The 14761-nt window shown below is 39.8% G+C and overlaps 1 protein-coding gene across 4 annotated transcripts in view; it reads left to right on the forward strand.

Annotated features, from left to right (window-relative positions):
• The window catches only part of LOC124113016 (small conductance calcium-activated potassium channel protein 2-like), a 75383-nt gene that overhangs the window by 45419 nt on the left and 15203 nt on the right, over positions 1-14761 (forward strand). The window contains exon 1 of one of the 4 annotated variants that reach the window (XM_046473252.2): positions 7920-8060. The exons of the other annotated variants lie outside the window; for them this stretch is intronic. The gene's annotated coding sequence lies outside the window, so the exon portion shown is untranslated. Of the gene's footprint in view, positions 1-7919; positions 8061-14761 lie in introns of those variants that run through there. 4 annotated transcript variants of the gene reach the window in all.

Consider the following 14761-nt stretch of genomic DNA (forward strand, 5'->3'; position numbering starts at 1 on the left):
AGAAGGTGATTCTAAAACCTGTCTCGTCTCAGATATAAATAAAGAGTGAAACGAGATTCTTCTGTTCAGTCAGATTGGGGCCTACTGAATGAATAATGTGATTGTGTATTTGGAAGCAATGGCATTTTAATGGAAAATCTCTTTGATTGAAGATTTTACAAACTACAGTGATCTCTCAAACCGCTCTTCGCAAGCACTGTCAGGAGTCCTGGTCTCGTAAGCACCATACACGTGCTCATGGGTTCCAATAATACCAGTTGACTTTTATTTGTCCTTGCGGTGTCTGTTTGCGCGGAGAGGGAACCAAGTTGATAAAATGGGGGCACGAGTCGCCATTCAGCTTGTCCCGGAAAGACACGAGTGGTCATGAATGTAACCTTGCATGCCTTGATACAGCTGAAATATTCCACATGGAACATACATCGATAATATAAGCTCTCGGTCCTAATAAAAGGATGAGTAGGTTCAGTTTAACTGGCAGTCCAAGCTTGTTTGAATCAAGTCGTTTGGTTATCGTATCACGAATTGTTATCATATAAACAGATGGTATTTACAATGTCTCAATTTCACACGAGACACAATTACAACATCTAGACTATGATTGAAAATGGGAAACAAACTGTGGAGTGCAGCTATATCCCACGTTTTACATGGCATGCACGTGCAGCACACAGTTCATCAAATGTTCCGTGGTGACTCCGGGTCCCCAGCAAGTTGTGCTGGTCGTAAGAGGCAACTTAATGCTCTCAATGCTACTGTCGAAGCCAATTCGACAGGCGCATAGTCGAAGGACATCCCCAAATGAAACTATAACTGTTTAACGAGTAGACTTTGTGTATATTTTAAGTTACGTATGGTATGCATAAATGCTCAGCTTGCAAAATATCAAAACTTTCGGTAGTTTATTTTCCTCAAAAAGAAAACATCGCAAGTTAAGAAAGTTTCGACACACAACCACGAGAAACGGCCATTGTTGAATTTTGGCACTTCACGTTGAGCGTCATGCAGCCCGATATTTTCCTTATAATTTTATAATTTTTCATATTCGATCATAATTTTTTGTTTGCTGACGAAAGGAAAACACTCAAGTTCCTTAATTTCTAAAAAATATCAAATGTCAATGTAATTAATTATCGACAAAAACAATCTAAATCGTAACATCATCGATTGGATGGAACTTGTACGATCATGGCAACGGCGGTAAACAAACAACTCCACATGCATAGTGATCCCGTAAGACTATTACCATTCGTGACCAGCTCGTGTTATTCCGGGACAAGCCGAATACAGGTTACGGAAAGGGGCGAGTGATGACGAATGGACTATTACAATATTTTTGTTACATCTAACTTAATTTTCTACAATTATTGACACGGATGTATAAATCTTTTTTTTAAATTCTCATTTTTACAGAGTTTGTAAATGATTTCGTTTGATAAACTTTCGGACACATTGACAAACCGACAAACGTGAGTGACACGTTTGGGCGTGGCCTAACTCGCGATTTGTTCAGTTTAACGAAGTCAACAAACACTGCAAATAATGACAAGTATTGGATGATACGGAAAATCAGAACTGATATACATTCTAGGTAACCATTCAACACAAAGATAATGCAGTTTATCAAAAATAATCAAAATACTTGCAATTTTAGCTATCATTTCTGAAACCGGTAGCACGTTCCGCATGACACACATCGAAGCGAAATATGCAAAGCTACCATCAAATAAATTCCGAAATAGATTCAAATTCAAAAGAAAATACATAATTTACTATTTTTCGTCAACTGTTTACCATTTATTGAACTGGATAGCGGTCTTCACTCCTATTTGTTTCATATTTATTCGCGTGATTGCCGCCAATGGGTAACATCGAATTTGTAAATCCGTAAAAGGATTCTACGTTCGATGATTTGTAAATTATTTTCTGAAAACGACGGCAGCGGAGAGTGATATAACATATTGATATGCAAAAATAATAACAACATACTATTGTTATTGGTCTGTCATTGCACCAAGAACAATTTAGAATATATAAGGATTGTTTTTAAAAAGTTTACTTCCCCTCCCCAATCTTCAGAACGGATGAAAGTACGTACACGTCGACTGGATGAATGTAGGGCCTAAGTGATTTTGTACCCAAAACAAAATTGTACCCAAAGCACTTGATGATTTTGTACCCAAGAAAACTAAACTAAGTCTGTATGATTATATGTATTTTTTCATGTTTATTGCAAACAGTTAATGAGGTGAACATTTTGATAAAGCATTCCATCAAGTTCATAATATGACTAACCTAAATGTACGTGGTCCTTGAGTTAAGTCAGTGCACATTGGCACAACTCAAATTTTGTGATTGATTGTGATAGGAAAGTAATAAATTCTTGTCACTGAAGAAGAGGCCAGTAAATTGGTAAACCGTAAGTTAATTGTAGTGTTTTGACAGGAAAGTGATAATAAATTAACTTTTTCATACAAAAAGTAATGTGTATCTTTGAAACTACAAAACTGTATTACAAAATTATTGCACATACCGGTTTGGGTACAAACTCTTAAGAAATTTTACGTACAAAAAGGATATTTCAAATGGATTTCCTGGAACGATGGGATAAAAAAAAGATTTCTCATCAGTGGAATTCCTTTTCACACTTTAAAAGAAGTATATGTTTACGTAACCAAACTCAGGTAGACGGTTCATGTTTTGTCCTAAAAGTAGAAAAAAAACTCTGAAAAGTGTGGACACCTCAGAAATGAGGGCTTTTAAAGTTATAATTCTATCTAACTTGTCAGATGGTTTGATGTTGGTCTATCAAAGAAAAATCCTTATGAATTTTTTTAAAAATATTTTCTGACACTGAAAATTTCAAGCACTAAATCAAAGATTATTCAAGGAAAGACAAATGTGTTTCAGCTGATGAAGTTACTGTGATTGCATACAAGGGAAAAACAGGTTTGCGGCAGTACATGTGCCACCCTTGTTCTTGTGATTAAGCAAACAAAAGTCTCCTGTACTGTTACAAGAAATTAATGTTCCCTATTCATATAACAATTATATTTACGAATTGTTTTGTTTGGAAACGAACCACTTCATACACAAGATTAATGTCCATATGGGTTGTGAATGTATATGTTCATACGGATCTTATCTATTTTTTTATTTTTTTATGGAATACTAAACTTAGATAGTGACATCAAATAGTTACTTATTCACAAAATTGATGTTCAGGTGAAAAATAATAATTGTTGAATAAAATATGTTTAAACTAAAGATAATAATTGATGTTTGATCACTTACACTGTGCTGATGCAAACACCAATATTTAGTGTCCATACACATAATCACTGTGGAAAAAAATAGCTTCTAAATATAAAAATATAACTTAATATTTTAGAAGCTGTGAACAGCTGTAAATAATTAAACATTAACAAATCTATCATCAATACGCAATCATGGCGGTCTCTATTCATGGAATGAATTTTAAAATGATCCGTGAAATTGTCTTAAAATCATGCTAGAATCGATAAATGTATTATAAAAGGAACAATTATTTAACTATCCCACATTTGATTAGAAACTAATACTGAAATATGTATGTAGTAATTTATTTTTATGTTCATCACGCACTTGTGGATATCCCATCATATTCGGCATCGCATGAATGCTATTTTGAAACACGTTTTGTCACGCCTATTTTCGCGCACCTGTTGCGGAGGGTGATCATTGCCGATCGACGACATCTATAGACTTATTGCTTGGGACACAGTTATTATAGTGAAAACATCGTGAAATTATCAGCGTGTACATCGCGGATACATGAATCATACCCCTTTATGATCAACGTAACATCGAATGGTGATCCTTATATATATATATAATTTATATATAAAGTTCAAATAAAAGATACCGAGAAACTTGCATGTGGCGTGTTGATTCATCCTCTACCGTTTCCGGGTCACGGGAGCATGCCGGGTCAAATGGACGCCAATTATATCGTGAAAATCACTTTGTTATTCATATTAGAGGTGATTACTGATAATATGTGGTGATTTGTGTCAGTGACATCACATCCGGTGACCTTTGCACTTACTGAAATATTGCTGCCAGAGTTCACGGTCTTTATTTTTGTTTTTCTCTGATAATATTAAACGGAAAATGACAAATGAAACATTCTTCGATTGAGAAGATCGCCATCTTTCACCCAGGCATATATATGAAGTCAATGTAAACTTTGTTGATAGTTAATAGCAATAAGTTATGCCGAGGTCGGGCGAAGCGCGCCATGTTTGATTTTCGAACGTCTGCTAGCATCATGACACGTTATTTGTGTTTTCGTATATCGTAAATATTCAACTAAACACTTGAAATTAGGATCGGTAAATATTTATGAGTCATTAATTGTTTCCTGCAAATTTTACAACGTGACACGTCAGATTAACCAGAATGTTCGTATTTCTGCAACTGACATGATGACCTCGAAAATTGAGGTTTTTATCTGTTTCACGTTTGGATAATAAATTTACTGAAATGGTTCATAATTTACCATCGCGCTGTTAACCAATAAAAACCATCGAATTTCTACTGATTAAAATTTAGAAATCAATTTGCACAATTTAACGATTTAAAAAAGGTTCCAAACATGAAACGTAAACCACCTTCAATAACGTAATTTACTCAAGTTCACGACAATTTACAAATTTTGATCTTAACCTTGGTATGATTGAAAACACCAGGACATTTTTACATAGTAATGTGAAGTTTTCTATCAGGAATAAATGTGCAAAATATTTCTTCAATTGGCCCTTGTTTAATCAAGCACCGACTGTTTGAAATCGTCAAACCTATGCTAAAAAAATCAGCAAGCTAAAGGTTAACGGATCGGGAGGCTCAACTGACAGCGTGTCTCGTATGGCGTTGATCTTTGCTCATGATATCAATCACTGGATTGTCTGGTCCAAAACTTGATTATGTATATGCCGTCATATGGCTGGAATAGTACTTAGTGCAACGTTAAACAGCGAACACACGCACGCACGCACGCACGCACGCACGCACGCACGCACATACTCAAATGTTGTGTCTGCATAATAGGGGCGGTCGGGTAGCCTAGTAGTTAAAGCGTTCGCTCGTCACGCCGAAGACCCGGGTTCGATTCCCGACATGGGTAAAATGTGTGAAGTCCATTTCTGGTAGTCCCCTCATTCAATCTGCAGAATAGTTATATGTTTATAAATTGACACCACGTGGTCGAATAGTGATTCTTATGGAGTAAACATTGTTTTAGCTTGTGGTTATGTGGTGTTCCTCTCTGGTACACAGAAGCAATCATTTTCATCTTTAAGTTTTTCGTTTCTCTATATCTCAAGAGAGTAACACATGTTTTACACATACATGTTCTTGATCTCGAAATCAAGACCAACCTCAAATCATAGTTTCGAGAACAAGGAAGTCGGACCTTTTAATATATTTTCTTATTTTTCCCTCAAGTTGTATTTACTGTTCCCGGCAGTAACGTGTTAAATGTAAAATAGATGCAAGGCTACATACGTGCTGACAAAGCTCAGCAGTACGTGTTGAATAATAGATGCAAGGCTACATACGTGCTGACAAAGCTCGGCAGTACGTGTTAAATGTAAAATAGATGCAAGGCTACATACGTGCTGACAAAGCTCGGCAGTACGTGTTAAATGTAAAATAGATGCAAGGCTACATACGTGCTGACAAAGCTCGGCAGTACGTGTTAAATGTAAAATAGATGCAAGGCTACATACGTGCTGACAAAGCTCGGCAGTACGTGTTAAATGTAAAATAGATGCAAGGCTACATACGTGCTGACAAAGCTCGGCAGTAACGTGTCAAATGTAAAATAGATGCAAGGCTACATACGTGCTGACAAAGCTCGGCAGTACGTGTTAAATGTAAAATAGATGCAAGGCTACATACGTGCTGACAAAGCTCGGCAGTAACGTGTTAAATGTAAAATAGATGCAAGGCTACATACGTGCTGACAAAGCTCGGCAGTAACGTGTTAAATGTAAAATAGATGCAAGGCTACATACGTGCTGACAAAGCTCGGCAGTACGTGTTAAATGTAAAATAGATGCAAGGCTACATACGTGCTGACAAAGCTCGGCAGTACGTGTTAATTTGCTATAGTTGTCCTGCAGTGTTTACCATATGCTGAGATAATGTGGTGTTCCGTCTGCATGTGGCTTCGTGACCTATCGCGAGAGAGTTGAGCAACCTTCTATTTGCCATGGAGAGAAAGCGATCTTACGTCAAAGCCAGATAATAACCAGTCTCGATTATCCACCTATACAGATTCCATTGGGCGTAAAAGGCTAAAAAGCGGTGAAAATGATGTGAATGGATCACTGAAAATCAGTAATAACACCAGGTGTTCGCGAAAAGGTTAAGCACCGCTGTGGTTCCCGTCGAGCTCCAATCATATGGTGTCTAGCAACCGATCGGTTACTAATTACCTAATATCCAGACACAATGCCCACGTTTCACACATATGGCACTGAACACAACGTATAGACATAGACTGAAACTGGGCCCAGATCTTGGCACAAAGTCTCCTTAAACTTGTCTTGGTTTCTTTAAACGTTAACGTTGCGTCCAAGATTATTGCACTTATTTAGTGGCAGAGTAACATCTCCTATTATGACGCGGGTGGGAATCGAACAGCGGACCGGGCGGGCGCTCTAACACTAGACCACGGAGGCGGTCTACGAACCACAACTAAAAAGCAAATTATTTAATCTAAATATATGAATAAGCTAAAGTTATATTGATTCTAAATTCGGTTTCCAGCAAATACTCTGTAAGTATGTAAATGTTGGCCAATGGGCGGAGGGGTTGAGACAAAATTGTCCTTGTGTGTGCGTGCGTGCGTGCGTGTGTGCGTGTGTGTGTGTGCGTGCGCGTGCGTGCGTGCGTGCGTGCGTGCGTGCGTGTGTGTGTGTGTGCGTGTGTGTGTGTGTGTGTGTGTGTGTGTGTGTGCGTGCGTGCGTGCGTGCGTGCGTGCGTGCGTGCGTGCGTGCGTGTGTGTGTGTGCGTGTGTGTGTGTGTGTGTGTGTGCGTGCGTGCGTGCGTGCGTGCGTGCGTGTGTGCGTGTGTGTGTGTGTGTGTGTGTGTGTGTGTGTGTGTGTGTGGCGTGTGTGTGTGTGTGTGTGTGTGTGTGTGTGTGCGTGCGTGCGTGTGTGCGTGTGTGTGTGTGTGTGTGTGTGTGTGTGCGTGCGTGCGTGCGTGCGTGCGTGCGTGTGTGCGTGTGTGTGTGTGCGTGTGTGTGTGTGTGTGTGTGTGCGTGCGTGCGTGTGTGCGTGTGTGTGTGCGTGCGTGCGTGCGTGCGTGCGTGCGTGCGTGCGTGCGTGTGTGTGTGTGTGTGTGTGTGTGTGTGTGTGTGTCGTGTGTCCCTTTCATTACGTTCGCCAGGCAGGGTAACAACAACTACCACGTGGCGGGTCGACAGCTCAGACTGTTTTTACCATTTTGTTAAAATTGATTGCCATGGTCCTTCACCCACAAGGGCGGTGGGGTAGCCTAGTGGTTAAAGCGTTCGCTCGTCACGCTGAAGACCCGGGTTCGATTTCCCACATGGGCACAATGTGTCACGGAAGCCCATTTCTGGTGTCACCCGCCGTGATATTGCTGGAATAGTGCTAAATGCGGCGTAAAACAATACTTATTCACTCCCTACTCACACACCTCATTATCAATCTATATACACGTGTAGGTATTTATACATGTAAATGGCCATTTTTCTCAGATTATTTTCTGTAAACAAAACTGTAATTAACATCTCCGTAGCTCCAAGCTTTGTCTGGGCTAGTAATGAATATGTATGCAACCTTGAGAAGGAACACTGCGACAGTATTAATTCTTATTAGGCGTAGTTGACGACATATGGTGTCGATAATGAAGCTCGTGGTACGAACTGCCTGGCATGCAGTGTCGGTTGCGGCATGTAGTAAGACCGGATGTGGCGAGCAGGGGAAGGCTCTCGGGGCGTACAGGTACAGGACTGCTGATGATGAGGTAGAGGATGATAACGTTCACGTGTGAGTACCGTGCGGGTGATGGTCGTGCTTGTTTGTCTGGAGAATGTCTGGTTTTCACTTCATAAAATATCGTCATAATCATAATAACCAGAGCGGCCACTGTTCTGTTGAAGTACACTAACTACTGTAAAGGTTCTCATACTTAACTTAAACAGAAAGAGTTATGTTAATGCCTTTGTGAAACTTCATGGACAAGTTAAAATGACTTCCTGTTGTGGTGTTGATTTGTTTTTTAGCTATATGATAGCGGTCCGTAAATAATCGAGTCTGGACCAGATAGTCCAGTGATTGATAATGTGAGCATCGATCCACGCAATTGGGATCGATGACATGCATCAACCAAGTCAGCGAGCCTGACCACCAGATCCCGTTAGTCGCCTCTTACGACAAGCATAGTCGCCTTTTACGGCAAGCGTTGGTTGCTCAAGACCTATTCTACCCGGGATCTTCACGGGTTCCTGTGGTGAATTGGGTGCTGAATAATAAGATGCTATTCATCTGATATAGCGCTGTCATTCGTTACTCACTTCTTTCAAGAAACTGTAGGCATTTCTCAGTACTTATCAGAGAAAACATTTAGCAAGCAAAACTGTTATGAATTCTGTAGCCTTTGAAGCTAATCTATGCATATAATAAACAGTGAATATGAATATATTTGATTGAGTTTTCACATGTGGCATTAACGCTGCGATTGTGGCAAATCTATGTTGAAGGATATTTGTCACGGAAGTCATAGCGCTTTAATGACTGTATGTAAATTGTCACAGCGTGACGGCCAACGAAAGACGTCTGTGCACCATCTGGCGAGTTAATGGTGGATTTATATACCGAGGGCTGTGGTCACGCTTCTCTGTTTCACGTCGTGTCATGCGAGATTTGATTATATCGCAATTTGTTATTTCTTGTTTTTGCATACAGTATGGATAGCGCTATATATAGGCCATATTTTGGTTCGATAATGAAGCACTTTGATTAACATTCCTCGCGGGGGAAAAAATGCAGAATTGCTGATGAGGTGTAAAGTGCTCTTGCATCTCATCATTCATCTATTGTCCTCTGATCATGTATGTAGATGTATGTAGATTAGACAATCACCTCATCCCGTCCCTTCATCACTTCATCATTTCATCACGCACAGGCCTCCCACACAACACCACGCCCAACTCAACAATTCTGGTAATTAGCAGTTAAGGATACTGCTATTTAGGTCGCATTTCGTTACACGGCTACACAAGGCCAAGGTCAAGGCCAGATACTATGGATAATATAATTATAAATGTGAAAATGACAATGGTCGGGATTTGAGTAAAGTGGTAATAATAATGAAGGATATCACATTTAAACTTTATCATCATGAATAGCGACTCTTGCCGTTTTTGCGACTGGGTTCCGTCTAAGCGCAAACGGGCATAGCTAAAAGAATTGTCAACTCTTTGCGTACTGATTCACGTATATTTCCCCCATATATCATCTATATTCGAGGTGCTATTTTAAACACATCGGGACTTACGGTATTATACAGTATGATTGAACATAGATGCAAGAGATAGTAAAAAAGATATTCCTGAGGGATTCTTTGGCCGAAGTCATACTGAGTGAGTGAGTGAGTGAGTTGGGTTTAACGCCGCTTTTAACAGTATTCCAGTTATATCGCGGCGTGTCAGCTTAATGTGGGAGGAAAGCCCGAAGTGATGCAGGACGTTTACCACTTCGGTGAAACCCACGAGCACGGGTATGGTGCTGACAAACCTAGAAACATAATCGGGGCGAACCGGGATTCGAACCCACAATCATAGGTTTTTGGCGTGCCCAAGGGACGCGACTCTGCACAGCGAATCGCGGCGTCTTAGACGACTGGGCCACCCGTGCCCCTGCAGTGGCTGAACAACATCATCAGTGAAGTGAGGTCTGAACATTGGTCTCGTTGGTTTGTCGTATTTTTGCACATAACATTCATCGTTAAGGGGACGAGTCTTCTTGCGGGTTACGGAAAGTGGCGAGTGGTGACGAATGGTTCTGGAATTGTTACGTTGTAACATAATGTCCAGTAACGCTGTGACAACGTTGTGACAACGTTGTACTACTACCACGTCTCTCAGCTGCTTGGTTAATGTGAATGTTTGCCATGGGTTTGATAGGTTAGAGCACTAAGATACCTGATGTCGAAATGGTTAGTTAGAAGCCAATTCGCCCGTACTGAAACTAACCACTTCAACGATTAGCAACCGGATCCTTGTGATCGAACCTTTAAGGAAAACGCGTTGACAATGACAGCATGTTGGACGCCATGACACCCAAACGATATGTATAATGCAATATTCTATGACACGTTACAAGCTATGGTAACTTTAATAGCATGTAAATGCACGCATGATTAACCATAATTTGTTGTACGCCAAATAGACTGTAACAGATGTATTTGTAGCTCGAAAGTAATCATTGTTCGTGTATTTAATACGTTTGTAGTCGAAACGCCGACATTATAATTGAAATCGAGTTATGCTGTTTACCTGAACACCATATTTGTTCAAGTGACATCGATAAATAATAATGCATTTGAGATAGTTTTATATTACAGATATGTACCTGATTATTAATGTAATAAAAATAGTTAATTCATAAGAGGAACCTTTGTTAAAACGCCAAAGGGGAAATTATATCATTTAAATTTGAAAAATAATTCAAGTACATGAATATACTAGTATGTAATTAATATATATATAATTGCTTGAAACCCGGTTCGTTGAAAGGTTTCATAGATATTGCCGTTTTCTTATAATTGATTCTTTGAGTATATATTGTAATGTGTCAGTTAAGTAGCTTCATATTGGTCAGTGAATGGGTGAACCAGTGCTTTTCGAACCAGACAAAACAGTGATTGATATTATGAGCAAAGATCCACGCCTTCGGGATACGATGACACGCATTTAACAAGTCAATACACCTGACCACCCGATCCACTAAGACGCATCGTTGCTGGGGGTCCATTCTAACCCCGATGTAGTGGCTCGTTCTTCATGCTGTCAACCACTGGTTTATTTAGTCCCGATGGAGAGATTCGTTCTTCATTCTATCAACCACTGGTTTATTTAGTCCCGATGGAGAGATTCGTTCTTCATTCTATCAACCAATGGTTTATTTAGTCCCGATGGAGAGATTCGTTCTTCTTGCTATCAACCGCTGGTTTATTTAGTCCCGATGGAGAGATTCTTTCTTCATGCTATCAACCACTGGTTTATTTAGTCCCGATAGAGAGATTCGTTCTGCATGCTATCAACCACTGGTTTATTTAGTCCCGATGTAGAAGTTCGTTCTTCATGCTATCAACCGCTGGTTTATTAAGTCCCGATGTAGAAGTTCGTTCTTCATGCTATCAACCGCTGGTTTATTTAGTCCCGATGTAGAAGTTCGTTCTTCATTCTATCAACCACTGGTTTATTTAGTCCCGATGGAGAGATTCGTTCTTCATTCTATCAACCGCTGGTTTATTTAGTCCCGATGGAGAGATTCGTTCTTCATTCTATCAACCACTGGTTTATTTAGTCCCTATGTAGAAGTTTGTTCTTCATGCTATCAACCACTGGTTTATTTAGTCCCGATGTAGAAGTTCGTTCTTCATGCTATCAACCGCTGGTTTATTTAGTCCCGATGTAGAAGTTCGTTCTTCATGCTCTCGACCGCTGGTTTATTTAGTCCCGAGGTAGAAGTTCGTTCTTGATGCTGTCAACCACTGGTTTATTTAGTCCCGATGGAGAGATAAGTTCTTCATTCTATCAACCACTGGTTTATTTAGTCCCGATGGAGAGATTCGTTCTTCATTCTATCAACCACTGGTTTATTTAGTCCCGATGGAGAGATTCGTTCTTCGTGCTATCAACCACTGGTTTATTTAGTCCCGATGGAGAGATTCGTTCTTCATGCTATCAACCGCTGGTTTATTTAGTCCCGATGTAGAAGTTCATTCTTCATGCTATCAACCACTGGTTTATTAAGTCCCGATGTAGAAGTTCGTTCTTCATGCTCTCAACCGCTGGTTTATTTAGTCCCGATGTAGAAGTTCGTTCTTCATGCTATCAACCGCTGGTTTATTTAGTCCCGATGGAGTGATTCGTTCTTCATTCTATCAACCACTGGTTTATTTAGTCCCGATGGAGAGATTCGTTCTTCATGCTATCAACCGCTGGTTTATTAAGTCCCGATGTAGAAGTTCTTTCTTCATGCTATCAACCACTGGTTTATTTAGTCCCGATGGAGAGATTCGTTCTTCATGCTATCAACCACTGGTTTATTTAGTCCCGATGGAGAGATTCGTTCTGCATGCTATCAACCACTGGTGTATTTAGTCCCGATGTAGAAGTTCGTTCTTCATGCTATCAACCGCTGGTTTATTTAGTCCCGATGTAGAAGTTCGTTCTTCATGCTATCAACCGCTGGTTTATTTAGTCCCGATGTAGAAGTTCGTTCTTCATTCTATCAACCACTGGTTTATTTAGTCCCGATGGAGAGATTCGTTCTTCATTCTATCAACCGCTGGTTTATTTAGTCCCGATGGAGAGATTCGTTCTTCATTCTATCAACCACTGGTTTATTTAGTCCCGATGTAGAAGTTTGTTCTTCATGCTATCAACCACTGGTTTATTTAGACCCGATGTAGAAGTTCGTTCTTCATGCTATCAACCGCTGGTTTATTTAGTCCCGATGTAGAAGTTCGTTCTTCATGCTCTCAACCGCTGGTTTATTTAGTCCCGAGGTAGAAGTTCGTTCTTGATGCTGTCAACCGCTGGTTTATTTAGTCCCGATGGAGAGATTCGTTCTTCATTCTATCAACCACTGGTTTATTTAGTCCCGATGTAGAAGTTCGTTCTTCATTCTATCAACCGCTGGTTTATTTAGTCCCGATAGAGAGATTCGTTCTTAATGCAGTCAACCGCTGGTTTATTTAGTCCCGATAGAGAGATTCGTTCTTCATGCTATCAACCACTGGTTTATTTAGTCCCGATGGAGAGATTCGTTCTTCATTCTATCAACCACTGGTTTATTTAGTCCCGATAGAGAGATTCGTTCTTAATGCAGTCAACCGCTGGTTTATTTAGTCCCGATGGAGAGATTCGTTCTTCATTCTATCAACCACTGGTTTATTTAGTCCCTATGTAGAAGTTCGTTCTTCATTCTATCAACCACTGGTTTATTTAGTCCCGATAGAGAGATTCGTTCTTAATGCAGTCAACCGCTGGTTTATTTAGTCCCGATAGAGAGATTCGTTCTTCATTCTATCAACCACTGGTTTATTTAGTCCCGATGTAGAAGTTCGTTCTTCATGCTATCAACCGCTGGTTTATTTAGTCCCGAGGTAGAAGTTCGTTCTTCATGCTATCAACCGCTGGTTTATTTAGTCCCGATGGAGAGATTCGTTCTTAATGCAACCAACCGCTGGTTTATTTAGTCCCGATGGAGAGATTTGTTCTTCATTCTATCAACCACTGGTTTCTCTTAACTAGTACTATATACACTATATAGGCCGACACGCTATCCAGCCGATGCGACAAAATAATGACGACATGTTATTATGGATCAGTTAGACGATATGGCTGTGATACCACAGACGTTTTCATCTTCTAACAGTTAAACCATACATAATCCACTTTAACATTAAAACCACAGAAAACCGGTCTGGGAATTTTAATTCTTCGATTTCTTTCCAGTATTTCAAAAGCTTACGCAGAAAAGTCGCCCAGGGAGTTGCAGTTCTACGTTCATATTTAACATCGTCCTGGTGGGTTATTGTAATAATACACAAAGTGCAATATAGTCCCATATACAGGGGAAATATTGATTCCAATGTCAATTTCATATCATGCCATTGTCCGACCAGGGAGTCCCGAGAAAAGCTGCACGGTTTTATCTGTCCGTGTTCCATTATAATTTTAATACTATCACGTTACGCTGGTTCTCCGGCTGTGACAACGGGTAATATAATAGATTATGTGTTTAAACAAGTGTAGTGTTTTACATAATATATACAAATTGATCTTTTCGAGGTTAAACCAGTGAATCATCATTTTAAAGTGAAATTTCGGAAATTATGTACGTAGATAATCGTCGAGAGTGTTTTCGTATCGTAAATTGGGAATAAACGTTTCTATAAATTGTATTATGCCAGCCTTTAGCGATATATTCATATTTACATATGTTTGTATTGCTGTGTTGTGAATAGGTGTGAATGATCTGCTAAAATGAGCAAATGTTAAACCGTTACAAACCTAACTAGATGTGTTCTTGTGAATGAGTTTTTTTATGTCAATACTTCCCATGTATATACTCTTCAAAAACATAGAAACGCAATACGGATATTTTTGCCATGAAAGCAAAATTAGCAGACCAAGAGGTGCAAAATGAAGAGGTTTAATGTGTTATAGTGTCAGTGACAAAGTTCCCGGATCAAATTTATCACAACAAAGACATGCAAACCATAAGTCGGGAAACACGTACGATTCGGAAAAACGCACCCAGTGCATTAACAAAAGGGTCATGGAGCTGCACGTACTGCACGTGCAGCAGCACTATGAACGGTATTAAAGTGCAGGATTTTTGATTGCCTGGCATCTGCGTCAATCGTACATTGACAGTTCAACAACATGCCAAGATTAAAAGAAGTGCAAAGAAACAACATCATAGGCCGCTTGCGGGCAGGGAAACCCGAT

This window comes from Haliotis rufescens, unplaced genomic scaffold, assembly GCF_023055435.1.
Source record: "Haliotis rufescens isolate VD_foot unplaced genomic scaffold, xgHalRufe1.0.p SCAF_19, whole genome shotgun sequence".
NCBI classification, from domain to species: Eukaryota; Metazoa; Mollusca; class Gastropoda; order Lepetellida; family Haliotidae; genus Haliotis; species Haliotis rufescens.